The sequence below is a fragment of the Eulemur rufifrons genome, chromosome 7, assembly GCF_041146395.1.
Source record: "Eulemur rufifrons isolate Redbay chromosome 7, OSU_ERuf_1, whole genome shotgun sequence".
NCBI classification, from domain to species: domain Eukaryota; kingdom Metazoa; phylum Chordata; class Mammalia; order Primates; family Lemuridae; genus Eulemur; species Eulemur rufifrons.
Genome location: NC_090989.1, coordinates 145843508 through 145853189, shown reverse-complemented (window position 1 = coordinate 145853189; position 9682 = coordinate 145843508).

The following is a 9682-nucleotide window of genomic DNA, read 5'->3' as shown; positions in this document are numbered from 1 at the left end:
AGCTAATGTTGCACAGAAGCAGCCAGTCACAAAGACAAGCATACTGTAGGAGTTCATTTATATAAGGAACCAAAAAACAGGTAAAACAGGTGTGGTATCTTTTTCTTTTCTTCTATTATAGGTGTGGTATTGGTTACCTCTGTGGGCTGAGTGGTGGATGGAAAGTGGGTTTCTCAGGGACTGATAATATTCCATTCCTTTATCTGGGTGTTGGTCATACAGATGGATTCAGTTTGTGGGAATTCATGCACTTATGATAGAGGCATTTTCTGCGTGCATATTTTACTTCATTAAAAATTTTAAGAGAAAAAATTCAACATTTCTTCATGAAAATTTTTAAAGATGGAACTTCTTTGAAAATATAGTATAAAAACGTATAGCAAATATCATTATCAACAAGGAAATGTTGAAAGTAATTCCTTTGAAATTAGAAATAAGAAAAATATGCTTACTCTTCTGCCACTGCTACCTAGTACTGGAGTTACTAACCTGTACAGTAAGTCAAGAAGAAGAAATAAATGGCATAAAGACTGGAAAAGAAGAGCTAACAATGTCATTATGTACAGATGATCTAGGGAAAAAACTCAAAGCAATCTACAAATGTGGATGGACAAATGTGAAAATCCCCAAAGAATCTATAGATAAAACATTAAAGTTACCAAGGGAATATATGAAGATTGCTGAATGAAAAGTTGATAATACACAAATGTTCACTTAGTTAAGATGCATTTCTATAGCTCTTTTGTATAGCTCAGTAAAAAGTAGCTTTAAAGTATAGTTTAAAAAAATAGGGCCGGGCGCGGTGGCTCACGCCTGTAATCCTAGCACTCTGGGAGGCCGAGGCGGGTGGATCGCTCAAGGTCAGGAGTTCGAGACCAGCCTGAGCAAGAGTGAGACCCCGTCTCTACTAAAAATAGAAAGAAATTATATGGACAACTAAAATATATATATACAAAAAATTAGCCGGGCATGGTGGCGCATGTCTGTAGTCCCAGCTACTCGGGAGGCTGAGGCAGTAGGATCGCTTAAGCCCAGGAGTTTGAGGTTGCTGTGAGCTAGACTGACGCCACGGCACTCACTCTAGCCCGGGCAAGAGAGTGAGACTCTGTCTCAAAAAAAAAAAAATAAATAAATAAAATAAAAAAATAAATAAATAATAAAAAAAAATAGGATTTCTGTTATAATAGCATCAATAAATACAAAGTCTCTAGGCATAAAGATAACAAAATGAGCAAGAACTTTTACAGAGAAAATTATAGAATTTTATTTAACGACATTAAAGAACTCCTAAATAGGTATAGAGATATGTGATGTTCATGTTTTAGAGGACCAAATATCAAAAGATGTGAGTTTTTCACTCTCCCCCCACAGTGTTAAATCTCTGATGTCCTTCCTTTCTTCCCTCCCTCCCTTCCTTCCTACAGGAACCATTTTGGGGGCACTGGGCTAAGTCCTGGAGATTCCAAGAAGAACTAACTACAACTTGGTCCAAATACCAGTCCTAGGGCCTGCTGGATTTTCGCCTCTATGGCACAGGTCAGTGCCCTGCTTCAGTGTGTCACGGAAAGCCTCCGCTTTGTGCAAAACATAGTCTTTTCAACAGTTTCTACCAAAGAGCAAAACAAAGCAAAAAGCAATCTACTTCCAGCAGGAGTTTAGAACCTGCTGCACTACTTCTCACAATGTTTTGATACTTTCCTCTTCTCTTTTCTCCACACCTTTGTGGAGACAGAAATTCTCAGGTTCAATACAAATTCCTTCTTTTGCACAGCAATTTGTTCCCTTGAGGGAAAAATGTAGGTTCCCCACCACATTAACAGAAACTCCCCGAGTGCCCAGCAACATTGTTACAAAGTAGTCTAGGCAGGTGTCAGGATAACTACTGGGCCTGGGAAATGTGCCCAACACTTTCTTGGGCGCCTCAGCAGTTTCCTGCCTTGAAATGGTTAGCTCCACCTGGCCCTGACTGCTTTAGAGCTGCTTTGGTTGTCCTGTAGGTCCCTTTAGCTAACTGTAATACTAAAATTCCCGCCTAGTGGAAAACTGTAATATCATCGACAACATGGGTTTCCTGACAGTGTATAGTGATGGTACTGTACCTGTGTGTTTCACTGTAAACAAGCAAAGACACAATGTAAAAACTCTGTTACTCATTGGGAGGAGATTTAAGGCAACACCACAGGGCAGGCAGAGGTGGATTTTGCATGCAAGAAAACCCCTGTGCAAGAAGTTCTTGTGCTGTCCGGGAGCAAATGCCCTTGTAAGTAACCTCTAATAAACTCATCCAACTTGTCGATCTGGACTTGTCTGAGTCATGCTTTGGTCTTGCACCCTCTCAACTTGGGGGGTGGTTTTTCTATGCTGTTAAAAGATTTTTCTTAAACAATCCCCCGCCATCACTGAGGTATACCCACCCCAAGTGATGTAGTTCTTCCAGGTGAATCCAATGACCACTCCAAGAAGATGCTTGGTGATTTGATTTTCTCCATCTCGTTACAGGCCAAATGCATTCATTACTGTGACAGAGGAGCACACCGAAGACTATCTATGGAGCAAAAGAAGGGATGCCTGATTCTGCCTGGGTCTTCAAGGTAGAGCGTGGAGCTGACCTTACAGGGTAGGTGTGCCTTTGAGCAAGGAGTGAAGCGTTACTGTCAGAAAAGCATTTCTCTGGGAGTCTCAAAGCCTTGTCCCAGCTGAACCAGCACGTTGCTCTGGAACACCGGGAAAATCCCTAAACCTTTCTGAGTTTTAATCCAGTGCTTCTCAAACTTTAGCGTGCACACAGATCAACATGTTGAGCTGCAGGTTATGATTCAGCAAGTCTGAGCCTGCCGTTCTGCATGTCTAACAAGCTTTCAGGGGATATTGGTGTGGCTGGTCTGTAGGTCACATTTTGACAAGGGATTAGTATCTTCATGTGTAATATGGGAATAAAGCCTCTATGAGCATGTTGGGACTTAATGAGATATGTGTAAACATGCTTGGGAAAATTTGTTGCTCCTTAAAAACATAATGGCTTGGTATTGTGGAAACGGTATGTTCCAGGGCTTGTCCAGTAAACCACAAGTGGAATCCCCTGTGTCTCCACTGCCTGACGCCTAAAGACAATGGCCACACCTAGCAAGTCTGGCAGCTGAGCCCACGAGAAGTGTCCACTGTGCCAGGAGGACACACCAGCCTCAATGGAGAGCGCCCTGGCCAAGAAGAAGAAGAGAGCAAAACAAGGACGCTCTGTGGTAGCTGACAGATTGCATGAGTGCCCAGTGACTTCCAGAGCTAATGAGGTGAGGGGAAAATCTGCAGAAACAGGAAATTCTGCAAGAGAGCAAGGAAATACACACAGACTTCAAACCCAGAGCGGGGCTCTTCTATTCGTTTTCTTTATGTTTTCTTTAAATGTTAATATCAATTTTGAAATCCTTAAATTTTATTTTATTTTTTATTTATTTGTTTTCTATTTCAGAATGTTATGGTGGTACAAACAGTTTGGTTACATATAATGCCTTTGCCTCGCCCAAGCCAGGACTACAAGCATGCCCTTCCCCCATACAGTATTCTCTGCACCCATTAGTTGTGAGTTTACACTCCCCACCCCCCCACTTGACTGGCACCCAATGAATATTACTACCATGTGAGCACCTTAGTGTTGATCAGTTAGTACCAATTTGATGGCAAGTACATGTGGTGCTTATTTTTCCATTCTTATGATACCTCACTTGGAAGGATGGGCTCAAGCTCTATCCAGGATAATATAAGAGGTGCTGGTTCACCATTTTTTTTTTTTTTTGGCGACAGAATCTTCCTCTGTTGCCCGGGCTAGAGTGCCGTGGTGTCAGCCTAGCTCACAGCAACCTCAAACTCCTGGGCTTAAGCGATCCTCCTGCCTCAGTCTCCCGAGTAGCTGGGACTACAGGCATGCCCCACCATGCCTGGCTAATTTTTTCCACATATTTTTAGCTGTCCAGCTAATTTCTTCCTGTTTTTAGTAGAGACGGGGGTCTTGCTCTTGCTCAGGCTGGTCTTGAACTCCTGACCTTGAGCGATCCTCCTCCGGCTTTGGCCTCCCAGAGTGCTAGGATTACAGGCGTGAGCCACCGTGCCTGGCCCACCATTGTTTTTTGTAACTAACTCCTGTTAGCTCCATAGGGAGTTTTGAATGCAGCCTGGCAAGGATTGGGCGGGTGCACATAGGGGCACATCCTCCTGTATACTTTGATTATCTAGATTACTTATGATTACTACAATACCTAATACCTAATACAGTGTCTTAAAAGATTACTTATAGTACCTGATACAATGTAAATACTATGTGAATAGTTGTTAGACTGTATTGTTTTGGGAATAATGACAAGGTAAAAAAAAAAAAAAGGTCTGTACATGTTTAATACAGATGCAACTATCCTTTTTTTTTCCCTGAATATTTTCCATCCAAGATTGGTTGAATCCACAGATGCAGAACCCATGGATTCAGAGAATTGGCTGTACCTGTGACGGCCTTAGGGATCTTTCCATCTTTAAGAAGAGTATACTGGGTTGAATATTGTCTCCTCCAAAATTCATCTTCTTCCTAGAATCTTGGAATATGATCTTATTTGGAAATAGGGTCGTTGCAGATGTAATTAGTTAAGATGAGGTCATACCAGAGTGCGCCCTGAATCCAATATGACTGGTGTCCTTACAAGAAGAGACACAGAGGTGCAGACACACAGGTACAACGCTGCCATGTGATAATGGAGGCAAAGATTGGAGCAATGCATTTATGTGCCGAGGAATGCCAGGGACTGCCAACAACACCCGAGGCTGAGAGAGGCACAGGACAGATCCTCCCCAGAACCGCTGAGAGAGCATGCCCAGCCAAGGCCCTCATTTTGGACTTTTGGCCTCCATAACTCTGAGAGATTAAATTTATGTTGTTTTAAGCTACTCGGTTTGTAGTAATTTGTTAGAGGAGCCCTAGGAAACTAATATAAAAAGCACTTAAGAATTTTTCAGAGTGACTGGTCGCAAGGTATTGCCATCATTGACTTGTGTCAAATGAAAAAATTTAAACCTGAGACTTGAGAGAAGAAGGCTTTATCAGAGTACCTACGGAAATTTCTGTAGATGTGTTCACACCAAACTTTATCACAGATGTGCAGCTATATCTCGTGCATCTTCCCTTCCTTCTGCAGACAGTTCAAGGCAACCACAATCTATCCAGTGGAACCAGTTCTAGCCTTGACGGTGTAGTGGTATCTGCAGCTGGATGGTGGTTAGGGTGGAAGGGCGCCTTTATCAGTGGGCATCTCGTGTGTTGGTGTGATGAGCAGGGGTGCAGATGGGGAGTGGTACGAACTAGGCCCTTGGCTTTCTTCAACCTCACATGTAGAGAATTAATTTGATCGTAATCGTTTGTCCATTCAGGTATACACTCCTCCATTTACTCCTCAGCCACATTTATCTTCCATAAATAAATAATAACATATATTCTAAATCCGTGTTTCTCAACCTTATTGGTTTATAGAGTCATGAGGAGTTTAAAAAAAATATCAGTGCCAGGACCCTACTCCAGCTCAATGAGGTCTGAATCTCTGAGTTTATTGCAAATACCCCCGCATGATTCTAATGCACAGCTAAGATTGAGAACTACTGTTCTGTTCTAAATCTTTGCTATTGTAGATAGGGTCCTTGGACCAAAGCGTTGCTATCAGCTGGGAGCTTGTTAGAAATGCATAATCCTGGCCCCACCCCAGACCCAATGAAGCAGACTCTGCATTTTGACCAGAGCCAAAGTGATTGATGAGTGCATAGAATTTTCAAGGCCCTGGGCTATGGCTTTGGGTTAGAAGGAGAATCCCTTGCCACCCATCACCGAGCCATCAATGAGCTTGCGGAGTCCAGCTTTTCTCAGAGATGATGTTCAAGCTATTTAATAACAGATGCTGGCCACCGTGCCCTGCCCGCATGCCAATCCCAGCCTTACCGGTAATATTCTGGTTCTTAGAGCTTCCTGTCTGGGCTGCCTCGATCATATCTCAGCGTCTGGGGCCTCTCCGAGGGGAAGAGGCTACAGCACACACGGCTGGGTGGCTGCTGGCTCCCGGCAAGTCCCCTTGCTTTGGAGACAGCATCAGCACACAGGGGACGGGCCCTCCCCGTTGGGGATTTGAGGGTGCCAGTTAATCACATTCCTCCTCTGTTGTAGGTTCTGAACAAATTTTAGAAACACATAGGGAATTTTAAAATAGTGCCACTTTGGCACATTTGGGTAAAGCTAGAACAGAGACCATAGGTTTATTGATTGTGCGAATCCAGCAGGGTTCCAGCAGAAAATGACTACTTCCTTCTTCCCACGGCCCCTGCAGACCTTCGCTACGGCTCTGTTGACTCGCCCTCCATACGTATGACTTCTCAGGCAGATCCCATACCTTTCCGAGTCACACTCGGGTATTAATACTCTTTTTATTAATAGTCCTTTTTTTTAGATACTAAAGAAGTCCATTCCTATCTAATATGAAAACTTTGAGCTTGTATCTACTTTAGAATTTCCCTCTCCTTCAGCTTGAGCCTTCTTTAGGCTTAGAAAACTGCACTGGAGACAGGGAAGGGGGTGGCTTCTTCCCTCTCTCCTTTCTTTGTTCTTCCATTTCTTCTTCTGATTCACTCTGTTGCCTCTCCCTCCTCCAGGCTTGGGGCAGGAGAGGGAGGAAAGGTAGGCAGCAGAGAGGCTGTGAGGGGACTGCTCCCATAACTGGGCATTGATGCCCTCCAGGTGCCATGCCCAAGACTGACTCTCTCCCTTGGAGCACTTCTGTGGGTTTCTCAGAAACCCCTGTCATGGACTTGGGTGATGCCTTCCAAGCCTGGCTGTTCATGACTCCCTTTCAGCTCCTAGCTTCTGACAGTGCATCTTCCAGCCTCCCCTGCTCCGATCACCTAGCCCCTCCAGGTGTCTCCTTGAGTAGGATGATTTCGGCACATCTGAATCCAGCTCCCCTCCTTGGGGCTCACTTCAGCCCACGATAAGCTCACGCCCACTGTGCCCAGACCGCTTTCCAAGTGTAGGCCTTCTCCAGGCAACCCCACCTCTTTGCTCTGCCACAGAGGCACCTCACCTCGACAAGTTCTCAGGCAGGAAGAGGCCGCTAGCCCCAGCATCTCCCAGATTCCAGGAAACATAAGCCAGTTTCTCTAAGTGACTCCTAAACTAGTTTCAAATGTCCAGGCAGCAGGAGGTGGGAGGAGCAGAAGAGGAGGGGAGACACTACGGTCCTCCTTGAACTCTGTTTCTCAGCCGGTGCTCACTCTCTAGTGCAGATGCTGTGGATGCCAGACCCCCATGGCCTCAGCCGACCTCTGAGTTCCCCTGCATCCGTGGTGGACTGTTCCTATAAGGACAGCAGCGTCCCTCCTCTGGGTCTCTGCCAGTGGGCTGGAAATGCCAGGGTTAATAACCCAGGGGCAATGCCCAATCAGCGGGGGCAGGGGTCAGTGACTGGATACCCCAGCTTCCTCGTTGCTTGGTGGGACGATGTGAGGTGAGTTCTAGAGTCTTTCAGAACAGGATGAGGCAAGAGAGGTGCTCAGGGTGCCAGATACAAGGCACTTACCATCGGGGGTGTGTGAGAGCAGGATGGGTGTCTGACAGCGATCAAACACCAGTGTGGCACCCAGAGTGCCCTACTTGCCTCACCTGAGTCCTGGCCCTGCCTGTCTCATAGGGTCCCCAGAGGGATCGGTCCCCAGGTGTTCACAGCAGAAGCTACTCAGTAACATTCTGACCGGCTTCCTTCCTTTCTCTGTCTCATTTCCCCAGTTGCTCATTCCTGCTGCCTGGAACCACCTCCCAAATAAACCACCTGCCCACTGGTTCTTGTCTTAGGCTCTGCTTCTTGAGAACACAAACTAAGACCCTTGCCCATGTCTCCTTATCAATCTCAGCCTCACCCCATTGACCGTTGAGGTGGGTGAGTGCTAACATTCGTGGGACCGGGTGTTTTAGCAAATCTGTCCTCGGGTGGCAGGGACGTGGCCACTGAGGCTGCTGAGCCCTCATCCTGCCAGCACAGGAGCAAAGTCAACAGACGGGGAGTCCCTGCGGCTGGCTGCCCCGCTCCACCCATACTCTTCCTGCCGTTTTTAAAAACGGCCTTACTGAGGTATAATTCACACACAGCTCACCGCTTTAAAGTGTACAATTCAATGGTTTTCCATATATTCACAGGTAGGTGCAGCCATCACCACAGTCAAGTTTAGAACATTTTCATCACCTCAAAAACAAACCCTACACCTTTTAGCTATAAAGCCCATCCTCCTCCACTCCCCCACCCCTGCCCAGCCTGAAGTGGCCACTAATATACTTGATATCCCTGTAGATTTCCCCACTCTGGACCTTCATATGAACAGAATCACACAGTATGTGGTCTTCTGTCGGTTTTAAGAAATACCCTCATGTTGAGGGGTAGGTCGAGAGGGTGAGCGGCGTTTCCCACAGAGTTCAGTGTGCGCCCTCCAGCTCCCCACCTTGCTGCCCCGCCATGGTTGTCTGGCAGAGGAGAGAGACTGGCCCAGGTAGAAAGGACTGCAGGGGACACTGGGATGCACCCCCACAACCCCTTCAGCCTGAAGGACCTATTTTCCCAGCGCCTGGGAGTGCTGCTGGCCACCTGCTGTGTCAGCATCGCTCCTGACATTGCTGCCCTCAATTTCCAGCCGCTCTGCAGCCCTGCATTCTGTCCTCTATCTCCCAGCCCCAAATACCAGACCCCAGCATGACATAAGTAGGTGCAGCTGCTACTATCCTCGTACTTATCCAAGAAACAGGGCCTTGGTATGAAGATTGGGGCCACAGAGGAGAAAGTGTAGGTGCAACTTACATTTGATGAAAGATTTGAGCTTGAAAACCACAAGGTGACACATGCAATCATGGTTTTGTGGAAAATGAAGAGCCCAGTGAAGGGACTGTTTTAGAGTACGAGTGTGGGTTTAGTGCTATGCCAAGAAAACAAATTTCTAAAGAATATGAAATATCCTCTTAGCATCTGCTTTCTTGACTGGCTCCTGGTATCAACTTGCAAGCTGGGTTCCGCAGGAGGCGGACTCCGAGATGGAGATTAGAGGGCAGAGAGCTTATGATGGCCAATACCTGGGAAGGGAGGGGACAGCAGCAGGGACGGGGGAAAGACAGAAGTTGAGCTGTGTTGCTCAGTAGAGGCCTCAGCTCACCCCATAGGGAGCTCTAGGGCTGGGATGACACTTCTGAGATGTCGTGAGCTGGGGGAGGAAGCCAGGCCTTTATGATGCGGTGTTGACCAGTCGTGGGATGCAGGCTGCCCCAGGAAGTGACTTGACCTTTGAGTAGCTGGCTGTTTTCAGCCACAGCAATTTCTGAGAGGGCTGACGGCAGCACTCCCCGGGGCTGGGAGAATAAGTCCTTCAGCCCGAAGCGGGCCATGGGGAGGGCATCCCAGTGTCCCCCACAGTCCTTTTCACCTGGGCCGGCTCCCTCCTCTGCCAGACAACAAAGCTCCTTACAGCAGAATACAGTGAAACAAGTGGTTCAGAGACTGCCTTCACCTCTCACAGGGGGCCTAACATACAGCGGGCCTGGAGCCCGTTTGCTGAGGGCTGGACTCTGCTGCATGCAGCTCCGTCTGGGCTCAGTGGGCCTGCATTCTAAGAAAGTCAGCTCAGGCCTTGG